This window comes from Aquarana catesbeiana, linkage group LG01 (assembly GCF_042186555.1).
Source record: "Aquarana catesbeiana isolate 2022-GZ linkage group LG01, ASM4218655v1, whole genome shotgun sequence".
Lineage (NCBI taxonomy): Eukaryota > Metazoa > Chordata > Amphibia > Anura > Ranidae > Aquarana > Aquarana catesbeiana.
The window spans coordinates 339,030,989-339,057,730 of NC_133324.1; the positions used below are offsets into that span (position 1 = coordinate 339,030,989).

Sequence of the window (26,742 nt, forward strand, 5' to 3'; positions counted from 1 at the left end):
TGCCCCCATCATACTCTCCACACTCCTCTCCTGTACATACTGCCCCCATCATACTCTCCACACTCCTCTCCTGTACATACTGTCCCCATCATACTCTCCACACTCCTCTCCTGTACATACTGCCCCCATCATACTCTCGCACTCCTCTCCTGTACATACTGCCCCCATCATACTCTCCACACTCCTCTCCTGTACATACTGCCCCCATCATACCCTCCAGAAATGTTATTTAATCACAAAACTATATGTATAGTGTATACTACATAAAAAATTGCCGTTCATTGCATTGTACAGAGGTAATGAACTTAATGTACTACAAAAAAAATAAATATTTGCAGTGCGCTGCTAAAGTCTTATCTTCATAAATTAGGAGAAGGTGTAATGTAGTTCATTGAAGATAGCTGGGACAGCTGAAAACATTGGTTTATATATGTCATTTCAATGAATAGGAACTGACAAAGACAATGGGGTTGATTTACTAAAACTGGAGAGTGCAAAATCTGGTGCAGCTGTCCAAGCTAGCCAATCAGCTTCTAACTTCAGCTTGTTCCATTATTCTTTAACAAAGAAACCTGGAAGCTGATTGGTTTCTATGCAGAGCTGCACCAGATTTTGCACTCTCCAGTTTTAGTAAATAAACACCATTACATTTCTGGAAAAGCGGTATATTTCTGTATTGTGGAAAATGTATTTAGCCTGAAAAAAGAAAACAAATGCAACCACCACATCTAAGGACTGGTAGGTTGAAATATATTACATATTTTTTTTTTGTTCTTGGGGTTTATAAACCAGTAAATCAATATTAATTATAAATGGAAATAACTAAAAATAACATTACAAACCAGCATTTTATTGTGCAGTTGTTTGTTTTTTTTTTCTTTTAAACTTTTCAAGGTCAGAAAAAACAAACAAAGTAGCAAATGCAGCTGTGCTTAGATAACATTCTAGTAAATTGAGGATATTGATTGAACAGATACAGTCTGGTGTCATGGAGAAGGTTTTTCTCTCTCCCACCACTAGGGGGTGTCATCCATGGAATAAAGTCCTATGCTAGAAAGCCCCAAAATATCACTAGTAGTGACTCATCAAGGGAGGAGGTCCTGGTCTGAGGCCACAAGCATGAATTAGAGCAGATGTGTGCTGTGCAAAGCTACAACAAGACAGACTTCTGCAGAGGAAGAGTACGAGACATCAAGATCTGAGGACCCCTACACAGCATATAAAGTGTTCGCATTGACGTAGACCACAAGTGAGTCCTACAAACGTAGATAATTGTGTATGTGTGAATACATGTGTGAAGAGACGTGTCCTCCAACTGAAAAGAAGCGAGTGGAGATTAAACAATGACCACCCATAGCTTGCTATTGTATTCTTACACAGTGTAGTATTTATTGTTAGCAACGTTTACAAAAGCCTTTTCAGTCATGCCCCATCGACAGAAGCCGGCCAGCTTCTGCAGTACACACAGGCTGAATGTCGGCTGGTTTCTTTTGAACCATCCAATGCCACCTGACCTTCAGCCCGCGTGTACTAGGCTTTAGGCTGGGCATATATTATACAATTTTTCCTTTAGATTTACCAAAACCATATAATATGAGGTCAACCCTAAACACTTTCAATCTGTATGCAATCAGGCAGGCCCTTGCACTACATAGTTGAAGGTAAATCCTAATGCAAATCGAATAAGAAAATTGTATAGTGTATGGCCAGCCTTAGGCCTCATGCACATGGTAGCTTTAGACCAGGGGTCTTCAAACTATGGCCCTCTAGTTGTTCAGGAACTACAATTCCCATCATGCCTTGTCATGTCTGTGAATGTCAGAGTTTTACAATGCCTCATGGGATGTGTAGTTCCACAACAGCTGGAGGGCCGTAGTTTGAAGATCCCTGCTTTAGACTGTACAAAGTGAAGAATGGGTGTATTTCTGCACCCGAGAGACAAAGCTGCAGCACAGGGCCACTCCCTGTACTGAATAGCTGTATGCATACATCCCTGAATGCAGCTTGTGTGCACTTGTCCCTGTTATATATATTCCTCAAAGCCGAGCTGTATGGTTATATTTGGGAAGTTTTAACCACCTGGAAGATTTGGCTGCTCAATGACCAGGTGATTTTTTTGCAATATGGCACTGCGTTGCTTTAACTGACAATTGCGCGGTCCTGCAGTGCTGTACCCAAACAAAATTGATGTCCTTTTTTCCCACAAATAGAGCTTTCTTTTAATGGGATTTGATCATCTCTGTGGTTTTTAAAAACTTTTTGCGCTATAAATAAAAAAAGAGCGACAATTTTGTAAAAAGAAAAAAAATAATTTGTACATTTTGCTTTTGCTTTTTATACTTTTGGTAATAAAAATCACAGTAAGTGTATATTGATTGGTTTGCGCAAAAGTTATAGCGTCTACAAAACAGGGAAAAGATTTATGTTATTTTTTTATTATTTTTTTTTTTTTTACTAGTAATGGCGGTGATCAGCGATTTTTATCGGGACTGCAACATTATGGCGGACAGATCGGACATTTTTGACACATTTTTGGGACCATTGGCATTTATACAGCGATCAGTACATTTTTATAGCACTGATTACTGTGTAAATGTCACTGGCAGGGAAGGGGTTAACAGTAGGGGGCGATCAAGGGGTTAACTGTGTTACCTAGGGATTGATTCTAACTGGGGGGGATGGGACTGCCTGGGTGAGGCAAACGATCGTTGTTCATACTTAGTATGAACAACAGATCACTCTCCTCACCCCTGACAGCACAGAGATCTGTCTGTTTACATTGACTGATCTCCATTCTGTCTCTGTGTGGAGCAATCGCCCCCTAGTGCTACGACGGTTTGACCAGGGAAGTTAACCTGCCGCAGTATAACTGCGGCGGCTGGTCAGGAAGGGGTTAAAGCCTAAGTGCAGAAAAAAATCAAAAACAAAAATTAGCACAAGAGATATAACTTATTGTGGGTATGATGTGACCCTTGTGCTGATTCCTCTTCTGTTAGTAGTAATCCTCCTTTTGTTGCAAGAAATTATTCATGGTGATGTTTTAAAAGCCTTTACAGGTTACCAGGTTAGAGTCAGATGGTGTCTTGTTAGACGAAACGCGTCGGGATGGGCTCTGCTGATGCCACTGCGTAACAATCTTTTATTACAAGCGTTTTTTAGCTTCACAAATGTGAGTGTTCCTTTTTTATACAATAAATGTCCTTTTCATTGAAATGGAATTACACTTTGTGGCCTATTTCTTCTTCTTATAAAATACATCATTTGGGAGAGACCTTCTGATCCATCCTCTGGCCATTACCCCTTTGGCGGGTACCCACTGGAAACAGTGCTGTGAAGGACCATAGGAGTCTATATCCCCAACTTGATGCTGTGTGTGCCGACGATGGTTCCCCTGGGTGTATTACACCACAAGTTTTAGTGACTCATTAGGCGTATGCCTATTTGGATTCAACTTTTCCAATATGCCTTGTACTTATTGGTGGTGGATCATCTACACTAGCAAATGGTGTCTGCACAAAATATATGTTTCAAGTCACCATGCCACTATGCACTTATGTTGATGGACTTTGAATATTCACTTTTGATTTTATATTCGTTCATAATTTTACTTCATACGATTGTTTATACAATTGAATGTCAGATATCTTATGATTTTTAACCGCTTGCCGACCGGCTCACGCGGATATACGTCGGCAGAAGGGCACGTACAGGCAGATTAACATACCTGTACGTTGCCCTTTACGAAGCGGTTTGCGGGCCAGCACGCGCGCCCGCCGCGACCTCCATTATACCCGTGATTGTCTCACGGAGAGGAAGAACAGGGAAATGCTGATGTAAACAAGCATTTTCTGTTCTGCCTAATGACACTGACACTGATCACAGCTCCTTGTAATCGGTAGCGCTGATCAGTGTCGTGTCATATATAGCCCCTCCCCCCCACAGTTATAATCACTCCCTAGGACACACTTAACCCCTACAGCGCCACCTAGTGGTTAACCCCTTCACTGCCAGTCACATTTACACAGTAATCAATGCATTTTTAATTGCACTGATCGCTGTATAAATGTGATTGGTCCCAAAATCACGCCAAAAGTGTCCGATCTGTCCGCCATAATGTCGCAGTCACGATAAAAATGGCTGATCGCCGCCATTAATAGTAAAAAAAAAAATTGTTAATAAAAATGCCATAAAACTGTCCCCTATTTTGTAGACGTTATAACTTTTGCGCAAACCAATCGATAAACGCTTATTGCGATTTTTTATTTTTTTTTACCAAAAATATGTAGAAGAATACATATGGGCCTAAACTGAGGAAAAAAAATGTTTTTTTTATAAATTTTTTTTTTATCATAGCAAAAAGTAAAAAATAATGCGTTTTTTTTCAAAATTGTCGCTATTTTTTTGTTTATAGCGCAAAAAATAAAAACCGCAGAGGTGATCAAATACCACCAAAAGAAAGCTCTTTTTGTGGGGGAAAAAAGGCATCAATTTTGTTTGGGAGCCACTTCGCACGACCACACAATTGTCAGTTAAAGCGACGCAGTGCCGAAGCGCAAAAAGTGCTTTGGTCTTTGGGCAGCCAAATGGTTAAGTGGTTAAACAAACTACATGAGTACTGTCTGACCTTTCAGATATAGAGCATAGATAATTTTGTATATACATTTATACACTTTCTACACATAGGAGGTCACTGTATTGAGTATCTATTTATATCCCATCATGGTTTGTTCTACAGATATCATATTAGCGCTGTACTTTATGTATATAATTTATTATCAATCAACTGTGTTTACTCTTTTTAAATCATAATGGCAACAGAAACTACCCAAATGACCCTGAACAAAAGTTTACACACCCTGGTGATTTTGGCCTAATAACATGCACACAAGTTGACACAAAAGGGTTTGAATGGCTATTAAAGGTAACCATCCTCACCTGTGATCTGTTTTCTTGTAATTAGTGTGTGTGTATAAAAGGTCAGTGAGTTTCTGGACTCCTGACAGAACCTTGCACCTTTCATCCAGTGCTGCACTGATGTTTCTGGATTCTGAGTCATGGGGAAAGCAAAGGATTGCCAAAGGATCTGCGGGAAAAGGTAGTTGAACTGTATAATACAGGAAAGGGATATAAAAAGATATCCAAGGAATTGAGAATGCCAATCAGCAGTGTTCAAACTCTAATCAAGAAGTGGAAAATGAGGGGTTCTGTTGAAACCAAACCATGGTCAGGTAGACCAACTAAAATTTCAGCCACAACTGCCAGGAAAATTGTTTGGGATGCAAAGAAAAACCCACAAATAACTTCAGGTGAAATACAGGACACTGAAAACATGTGGTTTGGCTGTTTCAAGATGCACAATAAGGAGGCACTTGAAGAAAGGTGGGCTGCATGGTCGAGTCGCTAGAAGAAAGCCATTACTATGCAAATGCCACAAAGTATCCTGCTTACAATACGCCAAACAGCACAGAGACAAGCCTCAAACCTTCTGGCACAAAGTAATTTGGAGTGATGAGATCAAAATTGAGCTTTTTTGGCCACAACCATAAACGCTACATTTGGAGAGGAGTCAACAGTCAATCATAGGCCTATGATGAAAGGTACAGAGTTGGATCGCTGATGTTTTGGGGATGTGTGAGCTACAAAGGCACAGGAAATTTGGTCAAAATTGTTGGCAAGATGAATGCAGTATGTTATCAAAAAATATTGGAGGAACATTTTGCATTCATCAGCCAGGAAGCTGCACATGGTATGTACTTTCACATTCCAACATGACAATGATCCAAAACACAAGGCCAAGTCGACCTGTCATCAGCTACAGCAGAATAAAGTGAAGGTTCTGGAGTGCCCATCTCAGTCTCCTGACCTCAATATCATTGAGCCACTCTGGGGAGATCTCAAACATGCAGTTCATGCAAGACAGCCCAAGAACTTACAGGAACTGGAGGCTTTTTGCCAAGAGGAATGGGCAGCTTTATCATCTGAGAAGATAAAGCGCCTCATCCACAAATACTACAAAAGACTTCAAGCTGTCATTGATGTTAAAGGGGGCAATACACGGTATTAAGAACTGGGGTATGTAAATTTTTGATCAGGGTCATTTGGGTAGTTTCTGTTGCCATTATGATTTAAAAAGAGTAAACACAGATGCAGAGGCCCTATAGAATAAAATGGTGGGTGTTGCAATTGTTTGTCACACAGTATTTTCTCAGCGGTTTTTCAAACGCAATTTTTTTTGGGGAAAAAAATACACTTTAATGAATTTGATTCCACACAAACACAATATAATACCCAATGTTTTGTAAAATATAAAAGATGATGTTGTGCCGAGTAAGTGAATACTTAACATGTTACGCTTTAAAATTGCGTCCGAACGTGAAATGGCGCCAAACTGATCAGCTGCTTTCCTGGCCATTAACGGCCAGGTAAACAAAGAGCGGAGACCGGAAGTGTCTAAATCATTGTCGATTCTGGTTTCCAGGGTCACAGAGGGAGGAACAAGGTCAGTACCTCTCTCTCTGTGTAGTGCCGCTGGTCGCATGGCTCCCGGACTCTGCCGTCCGACCGGTGGTGGACTCCCTTCCACCACCTGCAGAAGTGATCGAATGTCTGTTCGGCCATTTGAATCACTTCTGCCATACAGAAAAATGCTGGCTGAAAATTGAATACTGGGATAATGCCTGCAGGCGCCTTCATCATCCCGGTATAATTACTTCAACCTAAAGACATCCTACGTTAATGAAGTGGTTAAATGGCTTTTCTCCTGCCAGGAGAAAAGGTGGTCAGAAGAGCTGAGCAAATGCTCAGTGTGCATGTGGCCTAATTATATGCATTAGGATTGAAGGCTTTTTATGTGCAGCTCCCCCCTCAGCCCCCCTAATGCTTACCTGAGCCCCATCTAGATATATAGCGATGTTGCACAAGTGACTCGGCTGTTCAGGGCTCCCTTCTTCATTGGCGAGACAGCAGTGAGCCAATGAGAAGAGAAAGGGGGTGGGGCCGTCCTGTGGCTCAGTGTCTGAATGGACACATGGAGCTGCAGCTCAGATAGGGTGCCCCCATAGCAATCTTGGTGTGATCAGATACTTTTAGGGTAGAGGAGACATCTGAGGTCTAATAGACCCCAGATCTCTCCATAAAGAGTACATGTCACTAGCTATTGCTGTCACGAAGGATGTTTACATTCCTTTTAACAGCAATAAAAGTGATCAAAGAAAAAATAAAGAACAGTGTAAAAAAATAAATAGAATAATATATATTTTTTTAAAGTGCTCCCATCCCCCTATGCTCATGCACAAAGGCGACCATATGCATTGGTCACACATGCATGTGTAAACAGAGATTGCACCACACATGTGAGGTATTGCCGTAAATGTCAGAGGGAGAGCAATAATTCTAGCACCAGACCTCCTTTGTAACTCTAAACTGGTAACCTGTTAGGGCTTTGTGAGCATTAAAATGTATTTTTTCCCTAACATTTGCATTAAAAAAACGATGCACAAATACTGTGTGGCATAAAAAATTGCAAAACCCACCATTTTATTCTCTAGGGCCGGGGTAGGCAATCTCGGCACTCTAGCTGTGGTGAAACTACAAATACCATCATGCCTCTGCCTCTAGGAGTCATGCCTTTGATTGCCGGGGTCTTGCAATGTCTCTTGGAACTTGTAGTTTCAAAACAGCTGGAGGGCCGAGGTTGCCTACCCCTGCTCAAAAATGTGTGTGTATATATATATATATATATATATATATACATATATATATATATTCACATTACTTAATACTGTGGGATATTTACAGCTCTAGTTCTCTGCGCCTTTTACTGTGTATATAATAGGTTTCAATTGAACTTGCAGCACACAGTTCTGCGAACTGTTCACTGTCTGCCTCCTGAAATTTTGCGGTAACATTGTGGTAAATTCGCACCTGTCCACCTCCAAAACGCAAGGCAAATTTGCACCTCACACAGGACAAAAAACAAATAAAACTGTAATGTTTGGGTGTTCTAAGTATTTTTACTTGTAAACAAAAAGTGTCAGAAAAAGGCCTGGGTTTTCAAGTGGTTAACAGTGTGAAAAAAGAAAAAAATCAGGGGGCGCCTATATCTGAGTGTGGAGTATTGGAAACAGCTATTTGGAGGTGATGAATAAATATAGCACTCACATTTCATGGAGGAAGTATCGGCTTGTCATCTGTGGAAGTCTTAACATCTCTGGCAGAGATCGGCAGGCAAGCGGCTGGTGTTGTGCAAAGAACTGTTTTTTCCCCCATGGTTTGACAAAGGGGTGGAGCTCCGAAACACGTAACCAGACGTCATCACTCCATCCCACCAAGTATTGCCAAGCTAGCCGAGGACACCGAGAAGCCGCTGCTCTACAGCATTGCACACGGTTTAGCTTCCAAAGCCACAGCGCTCCTGTCTTTTTCTGCCTAGCCGCTTCCTGGCCAAACTCTGTATCTCAGAAGAGTGCCAAGCAAGCCAAGGACATCCAGACACTGATGCACACCACCCCCCTGGCCTCTCCATTCTCCAGCACTTCCCTCTCACCACCCAGCAGCTTCCCGGTTGATCTCTGCACAACACTATCCGCTTGCCTGCCAATCTTTGCTAGAGATCCACAGATGACAAGCCGATATTTCTCCATCAAATGTGATATGCTATACAGTATTTATTCATCATCACCAAATAGCTGTTTTCAATACTCCACACTCAAATAGAGGCTCCCCCTGCTTTTTTTTCTGTTTTCACACACTAGGTTTACTCAGGACCCATACAGGGGAGCTATATAGGGGCTCTCTCCATATGTTGATCTTTTTAACTGTTTACCCCCCTTTTCATCCCTCACATCCACCCTGCTGCATTATTGATCTACAGCAGCGCCATAGTTTTTCCTACTGGTTAACTGTGTGAGACTAGGTAGATTAATGATGTTTTGGCCATATGCAGGCTGGCTGATAAGACAGTACTGCCAGCCCTCCGGTACTGGGCCGGGCACCATCAGTTCAAAGCGATGGCTGTGCACCTGCCAAGCAGGGGGGTTGTTTGTACTGCCTTGTAAAGCTTGTAGATCCCCCTGCAGCACTGCCAACTTTCTTCCTCAACTGTCCCAATTTTGCAGCAGGGACAGCTGCCGAGTCTTTGCCTTTCCCTCTGAGTCTGCCGGATCCTGAAACAGAAAATACCCCTCCCACCCTATTCACTTGAATGGGCTGCTCTACGTGGGACTAACACACCATAGAACCTTTTTTCCAGGCGTGCACCTTTGCAAGTTTGCCACATGACAAAAATGCAGGTCTGCCAACTGCATTTGGGGTGCCATTAACAATTAATCACTATCCCTGGCTGCACACCCATATCCTAACAATACAGTCAGACAGGGCTGTATACATGCCGGGGCCACAATGCTTTACCTCACAGCTGTGACATTTTTAACAGAGGCTGCAGAGTTTGACAGGCGGCACCATCTGTTAATCTCCATGTAGAGTTCAATGGGACGCTCTGCAACTACCAGCCAAACACTTGGCTCACAGTTGCAGCACAGTCTCACAATGTAAAATTGCCATTCAGCAATTTTAAAAAAGTAAAAAAAAAAAAAAAAATTTTCAGGAGGCAGCAGTAACGAGGGTATCATTTCTGCTATAACAGCAAAGCATAGTATCGTGACCATGGCATTTTAGCAAAAATATAATTTGATATTTTTTTTTGGGGGGGGGGGGGTCTGTCAGTTAGGCTGTATGGAGCCCCATGATTTCTAATAGCAGCCCTGGCCATATGCTAGGGTTGGCCATGTGAATGTTTTGCAGACTGGTCTGGCAGATGTTGACTGTCTTTTCTGTTTCTTTTCTTTTCAAGATCAAGATGTCATTGGGTTGGTTTGCTTTCTTTCTTTTTGCCATTTTTGGCAGCTTGTCTATAATTAGATGTCAGAACTACAACACATTTAAGGACAAGCACATTGTTCAAGATCAAGAGAACATAAACTGCAACCTCACCATAAGTGAACGGAAGCTCAATAAGAATAGTTGTAGGTTTCACAACACTTTCATCCATGATACCGATGCAAGGAAAATGCGTTCCATGTGTTCATCACACGTGTCTTCTACAGTTGTTAGCAGTGGATCCTTGAAGCTAACTGATTGCAAGCTGCTAAAATCTCAGTCTGCTCCAAGTTGTGCCTACAACCAGAAAGGAATGACAGGAATAGTGTATGTAACCTGCGAGAACCATGTACCAGTTCACTTTGTCAAATTTGAGGAAAGCTCCAGTCCTTCTTGGTCTTCCTGCATTTGGAATCTGATTCTTCTCATTCTTCTAAAAGAACTGCTGCTAACTCATTTTTAATTGGATATTCAACAGGAAATGAACACAATCTTTTAGACCAATCACAGTCATATTTTATTGTAGTGACATTTTATTTCTCACACAGGTTGTTACTTGTATGCTTTATCCCAGGAGATCTTGGTTCATTTAAAACCCACAGTGCAAGATCTGTGTTGGTGTATCTGGCAATCTATGTGATATAAGTATACACTGACATCCCTTATTTCACTTATGTAACTTCTAAGGGTAGATTTAGACATGCGTCTAAATCTCCCTTGCCTCTGAAGCCCAATACGCTTCCAGATCGCACTCCAGAGCCTAGGCAGTGAGCAAGCGCTGAGATTCCTCCTCGCCACCTGTTTTAACTCCATTTTTGCCGACAATCTTGCCACAACAGCGTGCATTGCACGCAGCTGCGGGGTATTTGCAGTACTTCCCTCATTAACTTGCATACGCAGCATTTGGTGGGCTTGAGGCCCGCCGATCGCTACATGTTGGGTCAATTTAGCCACCGTTGCGAAATGTAGCATCGCAACATGTAAGTATCCCCCTCCAATGCCTATTGCAACCTCAGCCACGCATTTTTGTCGCCCCCCCCCCCCCCCCCAACCGAAAGTCTAAATGAGGCCTAAATGTCATGCAATCAGGATATGATTAAAGCAAACCTGAGGTAGAAAATAAACCCCTAATCCACATTGGCAGCATATAGTAAACATCTCCCAAGTGCCTGTGATTGAGATCCATTATCCAGTTCAGTCTCCCCAGATGGCCATATCCATGAATAATCTGATATGCATATATCAATCTAGCTGGATCAAAAGCTGGATTCTAATCCTCATTTTTGGCTTTTCACAAGGACCAGCCATTAAATTTAGGAGGCAAGAAAAGGTGGGGTCAGTCTCCTTTACCATGAAACTGGGTTGATTTGCTCATATTAGAGTGCCCAGGGACTCACAGCATCCTAGGGACTCAGTTGTATAATAAGCCTTAAAGCAGAAGTCCACCTAAAAAAAAAAAAATATTAAAAGCCAGCAGCTACAAATACTGCAGCTGATGACTTTTAATAAATGGGCACTTACCTGTCCCAGGGTCCAGCGATGTTGGACCCTGGGACGGTCACTCACTCGACTCTCGGTAGTTGCCGCTGCCATTCTAGGTGAGGGAATCAGGAAGTGAAGCGTTGCAGCTTCACTTCCCTACTGCGCATGCGCGAGTCGCGCTGAGCGTCGTAACTGGTCCCCGCTATCTCCTGGACCTGTGTGTTTCGCAGGAGACAGCGCGGAGGGACGGGAAAAGGCGTAGACTCCGGTGGGAGTCTATGCCAGGAAGTGGGTGCAAATACCTGTCTTAGACAGGTATCTGCACCCCCCTCCCCCCTGAAAGGTGCCAAATGTGACACCGGAGGGGGGGGGTCCGAAAAGCAGAAGTTCCATTTTTGTGTGGAACTCCGCTTTAAGTGCATGGTACCTGGTGCTGCTATCATGAATTGGGTCTTCATGTTCTACTCTAGGTTCACTTTAAGGGTTTATTTACACTTGCTTAGACTTCAACACACATTAAAGTGCCTACCGCTCAACATGCTTTTTTGATGTGTTTTTGATGCTTCAGTGGTGCTTCGATGATGCTTTTTTGAAGCTTTATTGAAGCTTGGCAGATGCTCTGTGTGTGTGTGTTGATATCTCATGCCTGCAATTTCACCAAAACAAAATGAAGCTAAAGCTGAATAAAAGCCTCTCAAAAGCTTTAGGTGCTTCAAGCAAGCTTTGTCATAGACTTCTATGGAGGCTTTGAAGATGCCTTGAAGCACCACTGAAGCTACATGGGATATAATTTTTGAAACAAAGCAAATGCAAGGTGTAAACAGGACTGTAAGCTAACCATTTGGCTGGCGTTTAGAGAGCTTTAAAAAAGCCTGCACAAAGTCATGTTTTGAAGCAAGTATAAACAAAATCTAAATGTGTTTGAAGGGTAATTGCATCTTTGTACCACTATTCTTTAATGCAACACAGGCCAGCATCCACCAATTCATACTGCTGTCAATGCTGCCGCCAGATCCATAGTGCTCAATTCACTAAGATTCCGACAGCCGCCGCTGCAATGTCAAGCACCTTCTTCTTCTGTGCAATCATTTCTATAGAAAGGCCTTCTGCCATTGAGACATAATACATGGCCTATCAATAGTTTTGATTGAGATTTTTCTGCATATGCACAGAAGAACGACTGTGCAAAAGGACAGTGATCCTGTAAAGATTAATAAGACTTTCAGGAAATAATTAGGACAAGGTGGGGAGCTGCAGTAATGGGGTGCTTGCACTGACTGCATTGAATTTCATTCAGCCTAATGCCTGATTTGTCTTCCAATTAGAGACAAGAGGCTGGATCCAGATGATGTTATCAAGAGCTATATCATAACAGAATTCATTCCTATACAGGCCAGTAATTACAAAAAATGCATCACCCAGCAAGTAAAACAAAACTACATTCTTTTTCATACAGCAACGGCGATCTTTTAAATCACTAGGCTGTGCTGTGACTTGGGGTCAGCACATAACGTATGCAGTGCCTGCACCAGGACACCAAGGTGTAAATGGTCCCATTAAAGTAGAACTAAATGCAGAACTTTTTGGATAGAGTAAGGGAGGGTTATAACCTCTACCAGGAGATTTCCCTTCACTTCCTATTCCCTAGCCAAAACAGGAAGTATGACCAAATCCCTCCAGCATGAGAAAATCCCTGGTTGTTACCTTAACTAGTGTCCCCATTGGAAGATTTTCCCTCTATTTCTGTTCTGAGGACAACCCATAATTTGGGATTTTCTTTCACCTGTGATGATAATGCTAAACAGGACAAATAGAGAGGGCGAATCTCCCTTTATCCAAAACTAAAAAAAATATGTTTTGCCTTTTAGTTTTATGTTAATCCCATTGAAGCCTCACAATCTTTACTTGCCATGCAGTCAGGCTGCATAACACATAAAGAGTGTGGTATGATTTTTTTTTTTCTATGTACTTGTGTTTAACTATATTAAGCTGTTCTGTGCTGTATACTGTAGAGCTGGACCACTGAACCTACATAGAGCATAGCGATCCAGGTCCCCAGAGGTCCAACACATCCCCTCCTTAGTACTCCAATCAACAACATCCATGCTTCCTAGGTAAGCCTTGTTTATTAAAGTACTGAGGAGGAGGAGGAGGCATGTAAAACTGCTGGAGACATCAGCCACTGCGCTATTTGTGACAGTAGCGGTCTGACTGTCCAGTGTGCCAGCACAGGACAGCTTAATAAAGTAAAATACCAAAAATGCTATATGCTTAACTGCATAACAGGTTATAAAACAAGTCGTCCACTGGGCTGTAATTAAAATTCCCATTTGTGATGTAACTTGTTATATTTTAATCACCAGTATTTGATTTATTTGTCTGTATTACAGTCAGGTCCTTCCACTATCTTTAGTTTCCATAAAGGAGAGCTTCCGGCAGGCCTGGATTTTAAGAGTGCTTCTTTAAAGTCAGACCATAGCCTCCAAGAACACACGACTAATAGGAAACCTGTTTTTTATTACATGCCAGCAGCATCAGTGACTACAGCCTACTATGTTCACAAAGAGATCCAAGTGTGTGCCAGTTTCTCAGTAGGGATTATTAAAGAATTAATTAATTGGAATGTAATATTATACCACAAACTAAAAAAGGTGTATTTTTTTCTTAATACTTCTCCATCAAAGGGAGCTGCAATTAGGCCACAACTGAGCTACCATAATGGACTCACTAAGTAGTATGGACTGTACATTTAGCTGTATGTCTAAAATGTCATTTCACTTATGTTTTTACAGGTTCAGTTTACATTTCTGCTTTTTTTTTTTTTTCTATTTTCTGATTTTTTTTTTTTTTTTACTAAAATAGCAAGTACTCTTGTCCAAATCAGTATTTATCCAGGAGGAGGCAGGGGTTAAAAGGTTGTATTATTGGGTGAAGGTCCCTTTTTAGGTTTACAACATAACAGAACAGTGGCAAGAAGAGGCAGATGACTCTATAATGAACAAAGAAGAAATGGCCATTAGTAGGAGTCCTGCCCTGTGACTGCTCAAAATAAAATGCAGCTGTCTATCTTTTCATATTACAGGGACTCCTATTTCATTTACTTGAATGAAAGAATTTATCAGCCACCAATGTTGTAGCTGAGAAGTTTATGATCGTCACTTCTGGGTTGATAAATACTGCTAGTGCCTAGCAAATTGAAGCTCTGACAAAGCATGGCAAAATTTGAACTCTAATGCCCCGTACACACGGTCGGATTTTCCGATGTAAAATGTCCGATCGGAGCGTGTTGTTGGAAATTCCGACCGTGTGTGGGCTCCATCGGACATTTTCCATCGGATTTTCCGACACACAAAGTTGGAGAGCAGGAGATAAAATTTTCCGACAACAAAATCCGTTGTCGGAAATTCCGATCGTGTGTACACAAATCCGACGGACAAAGTGCCACGCATGCTCAGAATAAATAAAGAGATGAAAGCTATTGGCCACTGCCCCGTTTATAGTCCTGATGTACGTGTTTTACATCACCGCATTTAGAACGATCGGATTTTCCGACAACTTTGTGTGACCGTGTGTATGCAAGACAAGTTTGAGCCAACATCCGTCGGAAAAAATCCTAGGATTTTGTTGTCGGAATGTCCGAACAAAGTCCGACCGTGTGTACGCCCTATTACACTCAACGACAATTACATGCACCTCCCATTGGAAAAAGGCAAGGCCTGCTTTAGAAGAAGATTTGTAGGTACAAGTGAGCTGCATATACTACCAATTTATATTCTCCCATCTAGTTGTCAGAAATATTGTTGTGCTAGCTTAAAGGAAGCCTCTACTGAAAAAAAATCAGTTTTCTCTGTGTTACCTATTTCTTATAAGGCTTCAGTTGTTTTTGAGTATGCAGACTTCCCTCATTAATAAATGAGGCCAGAGACAGCCAGGCAACTAGTATGAGAAGGAAGACTGCAATGGCAGCTGCCAGTACAGAGTTCCTTTAACCACTTTAAGACCAGACCTTCTTCTGACACTTTTTGTTTAAATCAGTATTTTTTTGATAGAAAGTTCATTTGAACCCCCAAACATTAAATATATATTTATTAGCAGAGACCCCATAGAATAAAATGGTGGTCACTGCAATTTTTTGTGAGGACAGGTCCTCTTCATTGAGACATCTGGGATCTATAAGACCAGATCTCTCCTGTACCCTTGAAAGCATCAGATAAATAAACAAACCCCATTGATCTGATGCTTTCCAAAAAAATGGATGTTTTTAACGTTGGTCCTTCGGGCATCTGCCATTGTTTTGTTCTGCCTCTTAACTCCCCTACATGTTAGCTTATGTGTCCATGCACACACAGGAGTTTAGAGTCAGAAAAAAAAACACTGCTAGTGCGTCCAAGAGTAGCAGAATTTGGGCAGAAAAAATGCCTGATGCCTGTGAAAAGCTAACATCTAAACTTGCATTAACGATCATTGCATTTAGCATTTGAGCGGGAATTCATTTCAGTGGCCAGAATAATATTTTATTCTGGCCACTGAAATTGACTAATGCCCAAGCAATTGACGCGCCTGAGCGTGTTTTTTTTTTTTTCTGTCGAAACACCACTGCCAGGAGAGATAGAAAAATGTCCAGTGTGCACAAGGTCTTCATTTTATATACTGTTTCTATTAGCCCTGATGAAGGGGATACATTTCCCCCAAAACACATTGACATGTACTTTTTTTTATCCTTTATACTCAAATAAAACTGGAATTGAAGAATACTCTACTTTTTAATGCATCTCTTTGTACTAAATCACCAAAGCTTTACTTGAAGATGGGTAAGGTTACTTGATTTGTAATATACTTCTGATGTCATTTAGTTATAGTAAAGCTTTTGTAGATGCTAGAGAACTAAATCACTTGACTTTTTCTTATATTTCCCAGGAACCCTTTCTCTCTGCTTCCAAGCACTATACCCTGCTGTGGCCATTATAAGGGGCCCAACTTTCCTTTTGAATTTTATAATATAAAGAATTCAACAGCAGGTCCTGAAAGTTGCAAAGGTAGACAGGAACAGAGTTGATTATGGTAGGGAGATCTTGCTAATAAAGTGTCCAATACATATAAAGGCCAATATTTGATTCACCTGTCACTTTTTAAATGTACTATACCTTTGGCCTGGAAATGTAGCATCAAAAATTATAGGTGCAGAGGTGTCAAATCTGAAATGAACATAGAGTATGCACAGAGAGAGCTTCTGCTCTCCCATGGTTTCTTATTTATTTCAAGCACTGGGGCCACACAAAGCTCCTCGATGCCAGTATTTGGGGAACACAATATCTCACTGCATTAAATTGCATGGCCCCGTAGATTTCTGTTCCCCTCCCCCAAGTGACAATGTCTCTATCTGTGTAGCACCCTCTATTGTCTATTACATTCCTGCCCCCCCCCCCATCTTTTTCCTCAATTCACCTTGCATCTTTACCAGCTTTGCACATCTAGAGAGTGAAATTTTTGCCCATTCTTCTTTGCAAAATAGCTCAAGCTCTGTCAGATTGAATGGAGAGTGGATGGAGAGTGTCTTTTTTTTTTGAAAATTCTGTTTATTAAATTTTATACATATAAACATACAAAAAACGGGGGGCGTGGCCAAGATGGCGCTGTGAGCGGACGCATGTCTGAGAACTCCGCTGCAATCCGGGACTGTCTCATCGTTTAAGCAGCATCAGCAGGTCTCTGAGCCAGCGAATTTCATCCACATGCACCGCCGATCATCCTGGCCAGCCAGTGGAAAGGGTAAGAAGCTAAAATTCCCCCCTGTGCCGGTGGAGACAGAGGTGGCCTGTGCAGGCCGCATGGGGTCCGGGAGGCGTGCTCTCAGCAATATGGCGTCCCAGACAGAGCAGCCAGAGCAGCCAGAGCAGTCCTCCACTACACAGCCAGGCCTGGCTGATGTACTAGCCGCTATAGGAAACTGCCAATCCTCCCTCACCACCCTTACTTCCAAGCTAGATGCAGTACAATTAGATGTTGGTCTAATAAGGCTGGACATGGACAAAATACGTGGCAGACTGTCTGCTGCTGAACAGCGTCTGGGGCATGTGGAGGACACTGTAAAGACTCATGGAGCTGATCTCCGGGCCCTGCAAACCAAAATTAGAGCACTGGAATATAAATCCGAAGATGCGGAAAACCGTATAGGATATAATAGGAGGAACAATCTCCGGATTGTAGGTCTGGCGGAAGGAGCTGAGGGGAAATGTCTGACAGAGTTTATTGAGGACCTACTACGTTCCCTCCTACCTGGGGCCCAATTTTCACCATTTTATGCGGTGGAGCGGGCTCACTGGATTCCCCCCAAGCTGGGTCCCCCTGGAGCGCCGCCGCGCACATTTATTCTAAAGTTTCTGAACTTCCGTGACAGGGATGAAGTGCTTAGGGCTGCTAGGGTGCAGGGAGAATTGCATCATCATACAAAAAACTGTGGAATGATCCGGCACAACACCGGCCATTCTTGGACCCACAAGGTCAACTAAAATCTAACATTGGAACAACCTAACACAGGTTACTACTTGTACCAACCCCCCCCCCCCCCAACATCCCATACCACAGTTCACCATAATCAAAAAAATTGCTTCACTTTAGTTTACCACTGGAGGACCATCTGAAATAAGACCATGTATATCTATATGTATGTGTTCTTTATGCTCCCCACAGCACTGCACCGTAATTGAATATTGGCTAATTTATGATCCAAATGACCCAACTACCCGTAATTACCACCTCTCCTTGTGTACTTGATTATATCAAAATCCCATGACTATCGCTTTACCTCATTCAAGACCTAGAGCAGAACTAACCAGTCGTTACCTCCGATCCCAACCAGGCCTGCCAAACCTTATCAAACTTTTTTCCGCACCCTCTAGAGTGGTACGTTGCCTTATAATAGGGCATCATGGAATTCACCAGCCCCTTCCAAAATGGAACATCAGGGGGAGCGGAATTCTTCCATTTCAATAATATGGCTTTTCTTCCATAGAAGAATAAAATGTTCAGTAAAGTTCTAAGAACTCTGGATGGAACCACCTCCTCCACTAGGCCCAACAAGCATACCCTAATGGATAATGGAATAGGTATTTTTAAAATTTCTTCTATACATTTTATTACTCCTTCCCAAAAAGTCATGATGTGTGGGCAATCCCAGAAAATATGTTTGGCATCTGCCGGTGAAAAGTCACACCTCCAACAAGCCGAAGAGACTGATGGGTATATTACTGCCAATCTGGCTGGTGTAAAGCAAATTCTATGTAAAAATTTAAAATGTATGAGTCTGTCTCTCGCAGAGACTAAATGTTTAAAGGGGTGCACCCATACATCATCCCAGTCCTCCCCATCCATATCAGGGACTTCACTCTCCCAACGCTCTCTGCATTTAGCCATTGCTGCCGGACTATTCTTAAACAGTTCTTTATATGTGACTGACAAAGTTTTAGGGAGGTCTTCTACCATAAGCATGTCTTCCAAAGCCGATGGAATGGACTCAACCGCCCTATCTCTAAATTGGGCCTGAAACGCGTGTCGAAGCTGTATGAACCTGAAGAAATATGAGTTAGGGAGGTCATGCTTAGTCTTCAGCTGGTCAAAAGTCAGAAGTATGCCATCTTGGGTGATGTCTTTTAGTAATTTAATTGCCTTGACCACCCACACCATGGGGTCCTGAAAGCAGTAGAAGTGAGACAACCTGGGATTCCCCCACAAGGGAGTCTGAGGTGAGAAACCAAAGTAGCTCGGACACGCCAACACCACTGCCTCCCCCCAAGCTTTAATAGTGGCCTTCATGGCCAAAGTCAAAAGGAAACTCCGATCCAACACCCCTATGAATGGCCAAACGGAGGGTCTCATATGACCCCAAATGAGCCGCCTCCACCATAGTTGCTGAATCTCCGTCGTCAGATGTCAACCATTTATGGACAAATACCAACTGACCCGCTAGGTAATATTTCTTCCAGTCAGGCAGGGCCAAACCCCCCCGCCCCCAAGGCTCCTGCAGCACCTTAAGTCCTATGCGTGGCTGTTTGGGGGCCCATATGAATGAGCTGGTAATGCCCTCTAGTTTTTTAAAAAAGGATTTGGGAGGCCGTACCGGAGCGTGCCTCAAGAAATAAAGTATAACTGGAAGAATCTTCATTTTGAGTAAACTTATCCTCCCTATCAGTGACAGAGGAGGCCTTTGCCAGGCCTGCGCCCTCTGCTTAAAAAAGGACAATAAAGGCAGTAGATTAAGAGTCACATAGTCAGCACTGTCTGCTGTGATTTTAACTCCTAAATATGTGATGGAAGAAAAACACTTCAGCGGCAGACTTTGGTCAGCCTCTTTACTGGCCGTAGTATCTAATAGCAAAATGGAGGATTTGCTCCAATTTACCTTAAGACCTGAAAAAACTGTGAAATCATTGAAAACTTTTAGAACCGCCTGCAATGATGATCTAGGATCCTCCAAAAACAAGAGCATGTCATCCGCATATAATTCTAGACATTCCTTAATGGAACCCACTCTAATTGCCCTAACTTCACTGGACATTCTAAGTGCTACTGCTAAGGGTTCCATCATAAGCGCAAATAAAAATGGGGATAGAGAGCACCCTTGCCTAGTGCCTCTGCCCACCGAGAAGAAGGGAGAGACATCCTGCCCCAATCTAATTGCTACTCTAGGGTTGCAATATAACAACGTTATCCACCTCGTGCTGCCGAACCCCATCACCTCCAGCACCCGGAGCATATATGGCCAATCAATTGAGTCGAACGCCTTTTCTATGTCGATCGAAACAATAATTCTGGTTCCGTCCTCAGGCCCCAGTAACTGGAGTTGGGTAAACAACCTTCTTAAATTAGTGTCAGTGGATTTACCGGGCATGAACCCCGTCTGGTCAATATTGACCAGGGAGGGGATCACCCCGACCAGTCTGTTGGCCAATACCTTTGTCAGGATCTTCAGGTCCGTGTTTAAGAGGGAGATAGGCCTGTATGAAGAACAATCTAAAGGATCTTTACCCGGTTTCAGTAATAGTACCATATAGGCATCCAGCATGGAGGCCGGAAGACTGTTCATTTCTAAACATTTGGCCAGAAGTGTATTCAGTCTGGGGGCTAGTTCGTCTACATGGTTTTTATAAAAATCCGTCCCGGAGCCTTACAAGGTGGGAAATCAAAAATAGATGTAGTTATCTCTTTGGTGGTGATTTTATTATCTAGTTCTACCGGTCAGTCTCAGATAAACTCGGGAGGGTCAGCTTATCCAGAAGAGCATTTAATTCTGCCTGATCATACCTCAGTATAGGAGCATATAACTCAGAAAAGTAGTCTCTAAATTCATCCAGTATACCTAAGGGGTCAGTGATCATAGTGCCATCCCGCCCTCTAACTACTGGGATGTTTGTTATTTGATTATCAACTGCCACCAGTCTTGCCAACAACTTCCCATTTTTGTCGCCTTCTGCAAACACTAAGTTCGCCGTGTGACCCAACTCGGTATGAGCCAGGTCCGAGAAATGCAGGGAGAGAGGACGCCTAGCCTCCATCAGAGACAAATAAGTAGACTCAGAAGGACTGCCAGCATGTCTCTCCGCACATTCCTTCTCATCTTCCTGTAGTCTGGCAACCTCAGCATTATGCGCCACCCTTTCAGCTATTATCGCAGAAATACATACTCCCCTTATCACTGCCTTAAATGCATCCTAAACCACCGGAGGGTCCGCTGTATTCTCATTAGTTGTCCAGTAAGAGGCGATAGACTCCTGTAAGCGTGAAGATACCTGATTTTGCAGCCATCCTGGGGACAGCCGCCAACCCCCAGCCCCCTTTCCAGCCGACAGACTGAGGTCAAGGGACAGAGGGCAATGATCAGATAAACCCCCTGCCAGGTAGGCTATGTCCTTTACAAATAGTAACAAGGCTTGGTTCCCAAACGCCATGTCTATCCTGGCCGACGAGCGGTGGGTCAGTGAGACATGAGAATAGACTCTGTAAGATGGATTTCTAGCTCGCCACAGCTCTGTAAACCCAGTCACTGAGGCCCAGGATATAAGATCACCAGAACCCACTCTCCCTGGATTGGAGGAGTCCAACGCATCCAAAATGGTGTTGAAATCACCCATCAATATAAGAGGGAGGTGAGCAAAGGGAGCCAATCTGGTAAATAAATCATATAAAATTTGGACATTTACAGGAGGAGGCAGGTATACATTCACTAATAACATTTTGTAATAATAAACATCCAATAGGACAGCCACATATCTACCCCCTGGATCCGAGAACACCTGATGTATAGTACATGGCAGAGCCTTGCTGATAAGAATTGAAACGCCTCTGGCAAACGTGGAAAAAGTCGCACGAAAAGATTTTTGGACCCAGGGTCTTCGCATAGCCAGTACCCTACTACCATCTAGATGGGTCTCTTGCAGGAAGGTGATATGCGGCTTGGACTGTTTAAGGAACTGAAATATGGATGCTCTTTTATACTTGTTATTCATTTCTCTCACATTCCAGGAGACAATTTTTGCAGACTTAGCCATTAACCCTTAAACTGAATATGAAGTAGCAGGAGTCTAAGTGCAGTGCCTTGATTATTCTGCAAGTATTTTTGGATAAACCATACCCAAACCACATACAAATTATACATATTCCCCCTTGTGCGTGGTGAACTGTGGCATAAGTATCCCCTTCTGCCATTATACCAGAACCGGGAAAAAGAAAAAAACAAAACAACCACTGGTATGTGGCTTAGTCCCAAAAAAAGCTCCCAAAAAGGGGGAGAACAACAAAAATAAAATCTGGAAGCCCGTGTACCGAACTGTTCAGCAAGTGTAGATGACTTCTTGTGTCTTCTTGGAGCCCCGTAGGATACGGATTAAGGAGCCCAGTTCCGCTCATACAAGGCCTTAAAGCCGTAATGAGTGAGAGTTTATTAAAAGCTTATATAGTGCATACAATCTTCTTTACGCCAGATTTGGGAAGACATGAAAAAAATTGATAAATAAGAGAAAAAAAAATATGAAATAAAGGTGTTGATTCACGTCAACCCAGGGTGTCCAGGCACTCCGAGACATCCGAGAGGGCCTCAAAAAATTTCAGAGCCCCGGTGTTCAACATACCATACTTAAGCCCCTTTTCCCGTAGCCTCTTCCGGACCTCCACAAATGTGCGACGGCGCCTCTGTAGCTCCGGGGGAAAATCCGGAAAGAAATGCAGGGTGGTATTTTCAAACCGTAGCTGTGGTTTCTTCCGCGCTTCAGCAAGGATGAGATCCCTATCTCGGTAGTTGAGAAACCGAACCAGGAATGGTCTGGGAAAAGCGCCCTGTGGTCTCGGGCCCGTTGGGACCCTGTGAGCACGCTCCACAATGTACGCTGCGGAGACTTGCTGTAAGTCAAGGATATCTTTAAAGAAATTTTCAGCAAAGCTAGCTGGTTGTGAGCCCTCTGTGCTTCAGGAAGACCCACCACGTGCACATTATTTCGCCGCAGTCTATTTCCGGCATCTTCGGACCGCGCCATCAGAGTCTTTACTGTGTGAGGCAAGTCGTCAACATTCCGCGAGGTATTAGCCGTATTATCTTCTAAGTCGGAAATGCGGTTCTCTGCGGCAGTGACTCGGCCTCTAAACTTGTCCATGTCTTGTCGAATAAGGCCACACTCCATGGCCAATGTGTCTATTCTTCCCATGACCATAGTTTTACTCTCCTCAATGGCCGCCAGGATAGCTGCAGTGGAGTCTGTAGCTTCAACCTGCCCCTCACCCGAGTGCCGCAGCTGGTCTCCAACGCCATGCTCCATATCTCCGAGTAGCTGCAGCGCCATCAACGTGGCCGCGTTTCTGTCCACACCTGAGGACCGACCTAACCCCGCACGTGTCCCTGCTGGACTCTGTAGCTTAGGAGGCGGCTGTTTCTTTGTGGATCTTCTGGATGGCATCTAATGAACAGACAACAAAGCAGGCAGTGCAGGAGATTTATACAGAGAGCCGGGTTAGAATCAGAATGGTGCAGAGGATGCAGGGCCCCTGGATTTTGTGGCCTGGTCTCACAGGCAGCCTCTGTCACTATTGTGGCTTTTATGCTGATGGTGTGGCCGAGGACAGCAGCATTCGCGATCTGGAGTGCAGTCCGCGCCGACCGCGGTGCTCTTCCGCGGGCCGGCGGCACAGGAAAGTCCAGTGCTCGGCAGGCTTCAGTAGGCCGCAACAGGCCACGGCCTCCACGGGCGGATCTTGGCGGCCCCACAGACTCCCGGACCCCGCCGGACACACAGGAGGGGTTACTGGATGATGGTAGAGGTCCCTTACCTTGCTCCCAGGCCAGCTACAGCACTGTACAGGAGGATGGAGGCCGGATTGATGGCGACGGCGGCGGGCCTGTAAGAATCCCCGTCTATCCGGCCGTATCCCTGTCAATATACCCCCAGGCAACAGCAGAGGATGCAGAGGGACAGGTACGTGTACAAAAGAAGTTGTTAGAACGGCTATTGAGCGCGGATGGCTTCGGATAATTGAAGGATTTTCAGGAGCTCCTCTCTTACACGTCCTTCTCCACTCACATCCGGACACGCCCCCCTGGAGAGTGCCTGTTAACATCAATTTTCAATTCTTGCCTTAGATTCTTAATTGGATTTAGGTCTGGACTTTGAATGGGCCATTCTAACACATGAATATGCTTTGATCTATACCATTCCATTGTAGCTCTGGCTGTATGTTCAGGGATTTTGTCCTGCTGGAAGGTGAACCTCCGCCCCAGTCTCAAGTGTTTTGCAGACTCCAACAGGTTTTCTTCTAAGATTGCCCTGTATTTGGCTCCATCCACCTTCCGATCAACTCTAACCAGCTTTCCTGTCCCTGCTGAAGAAAAGCATCCCCACAACATGATGCTGCCACCACCATGTTTCACAGTGGGGATGGTGTGTTATGGTTATGTGCAGTGTTAGTTTTCCGCCACACATAGTGTTTTTGCTTTTAGGCCAAAAAGTTCAATTTTGGTCTCATCTAACCAGAGCACCTTCTTCCACATGTTTGCTCTTTCCCCCACATTGCTTCTTGCAAACGGCAAACAGGACTTCTTATGGCTTTATTTCAACAATGGCTTTCTTCTTGCCACTCTTCCAGAAAGGCCAGATTTGTGAAGTGCATGACTAATAGTTGTCCTGTGGACAGATTCTCCCACCTGAGCTGTGGATCTTTGCAACTCCTCCAGAGTTACCATGGGTCTCTTGGCTGCTTCTCTGATTAATGCTCTCCTTGCCCGGCCTATCAGTTTAGGTGGATGGCCATGTCTTGGTAGGTTTACAGTTGTGCCATACTCTTTCCATTTCGGTTGATGGATTGAACAGTGCTCTGTGAGATGTTCAAAGCTTGGAATATTTTTTTATAACCTAACCCTGCTTTAAACTTCTCTAAACTTCATCCCTGACCTGTCTGGTGTGTTCCTTGGCCTTCATGATGCTGTTTGTTTACGAAGGTTCTCTAACAAAACCGCAGAGGGCTTCACAGGACAGCTGTATTTATACTGAGAATAAATTACACACAGGTGGACTCTATTTACTAATTAGGTGACTTCTGAAGACAATTAGTTCCACTAGATTTTAGATAGGGGTAAGAGTAAAGGGGGCTGAATATAAATGCACACCACACTTTTCAGATATTTATTTGTAAAACGTTTTGAAAACCATTTTATCATTTTACTTCCACTTTTCAATTATGTGCCACTCTGTGTTGGTCTATCACATAAAATCCCAATAAATTTACATTTACGTTTTTAGTTGTAACATGACAAAATGTGGAAAATTTCAAGGGGCAGAGGCGGCTCTCTAATAAGGCAAATTAGGCGGTCGCCTAAGGCTTCGCACTCACAGGATCCTCACGGTCGCCTAATTGGCCTAATAGAAGAGTCACCTCTGGGTATTCAGGACCATGGCTGACAACAATGCTCTGGCCTGCAGAGGGTTAATGCTGCCTGTGAGCTCCATGGCCAGGCAATGGAGAGCGAGGACAGAGACAGCGATGTGTTGCCTGGGGGAAGAGGATAAGTGGAGTGCTCTGCAGAGCCATACCCGCACACCCGGAGCAGGCATCCCGGCTTCTGGTGAGAAGGGAAATAGGAGGAGGCCTCGCCGGGTGCGCTGAGCCTCCTTCCTGGATGGTCAATGTTCTGGGACCTGTGACATGTCCCAGAAGATTGCAGGAAGGGAGGGGGAGAGGAGAACTTCCGGTCGGATCACCTAGGCTCAACTGCCCCTCTAAAATGTGATGGATTGCTTTTTCAGAGGCAGTTTAGAGTCGGTTTACAAACATTCAGAATATCATTCTGCCACTTCCTAAATGACAGTGTTTTTCCTTGATTCCAATGGAGATTTTACATGGAACTACTGCTTCACAGCTGTCATAGCTGCATTTGGCACACAGTTGACTTTAATGAGTGATTTTGACAGGTGGTGCTACGCTACCTGTCAAACTTGACACTCCAAGTTAAAATTGCTGCACCGTGAAGCATTGCAGCTGCGGCAATGTAAACGGACGGAAGTGATCACCCTGTCTACTTGTACGTGTATGCTTTGGGGGGGATCATTTACCTGTTGTTATCATCCTCTGGTCACCACCTGGCCATAATGGGTGGATGTCAGTCTGAATGAGTGGGAATTTCTAGGCAGACTGTATTTACATATAGAACACCCTAGGTCAGCCATTCTCAACCAGGATTCCGTGGAACCCTAGGGTTCCTCCAGATGTGGCTAGGGGTTCCCTGAGCTGTGGCTGATTTACCTCCTGTTTGATGGTGCCTACATAGTTCTGAGCCAATGTCACTTGGAGGAGCCAGTGGTATGACACCAATGATCTTTATAGCTCTCTGTAAGGGGGGGGGGGGGCATTCTTACCACCACTGTAAAAAAGGGAATTCTTCTCACTGACCACCAAAGTAAGGGGCATTGTTCCCACTGTCCCCCAATGAATGGGTTTTATCAGGGGTTCCCCCGATACCTGAAAATTATTTTAAGGTTCCCCTGGGGTAAAAAAGTTGTGAAAGGCTGCCCTAGGTAATCTCCACATGTAATGCTTAGCCTTCATGACTCAAAGAACTGATATCCAATGAATGAAAGAGGTACACCAATGACAGTCAGGCTGGGGAGGAAATGCCAATATTATGCCGGAATTCTCCAGCCAGGAAATGAGGCGGGCTCTCTCTGACTTGCTGCAGCTTCTAATACTCACACTGTGCAGTGAAATCAGAGTGAGCCTATACAACTGTGTAAGACTGCAGGGAAAGACTGGTGGAATGAGACAGGAAATAGCACCTTTTTTCTCTATTTTTTACAGGAAACAGAGAGGTACAACATGCCTGTGTTCCATCAGATTAGGCAACCCGTCAGA

The 26,742-nt window shown here is 43.7% G+C and overlaps 1 long non-coding RNA gene across 1 annotated transcript; it reads left to right on the forward strand.

Moving 5' to 3' along the window:
• Positions 1-1,027: 1,027 nt before the first annotated feature.
• On the forward strand, positions 1,028-16,112 carry LOC141145372 (uncharacterized). Its single transcript, XR_012244548.1, has 2 exons — positions 1,028-1,249; positions 9,851-16,112. It is a non-coding gene; the product is annotated as an uncharacterized lncRNA (long non-coding RNA).
• Positions 16,113-26,742: the final 10,630 nt, after the last annotated feature.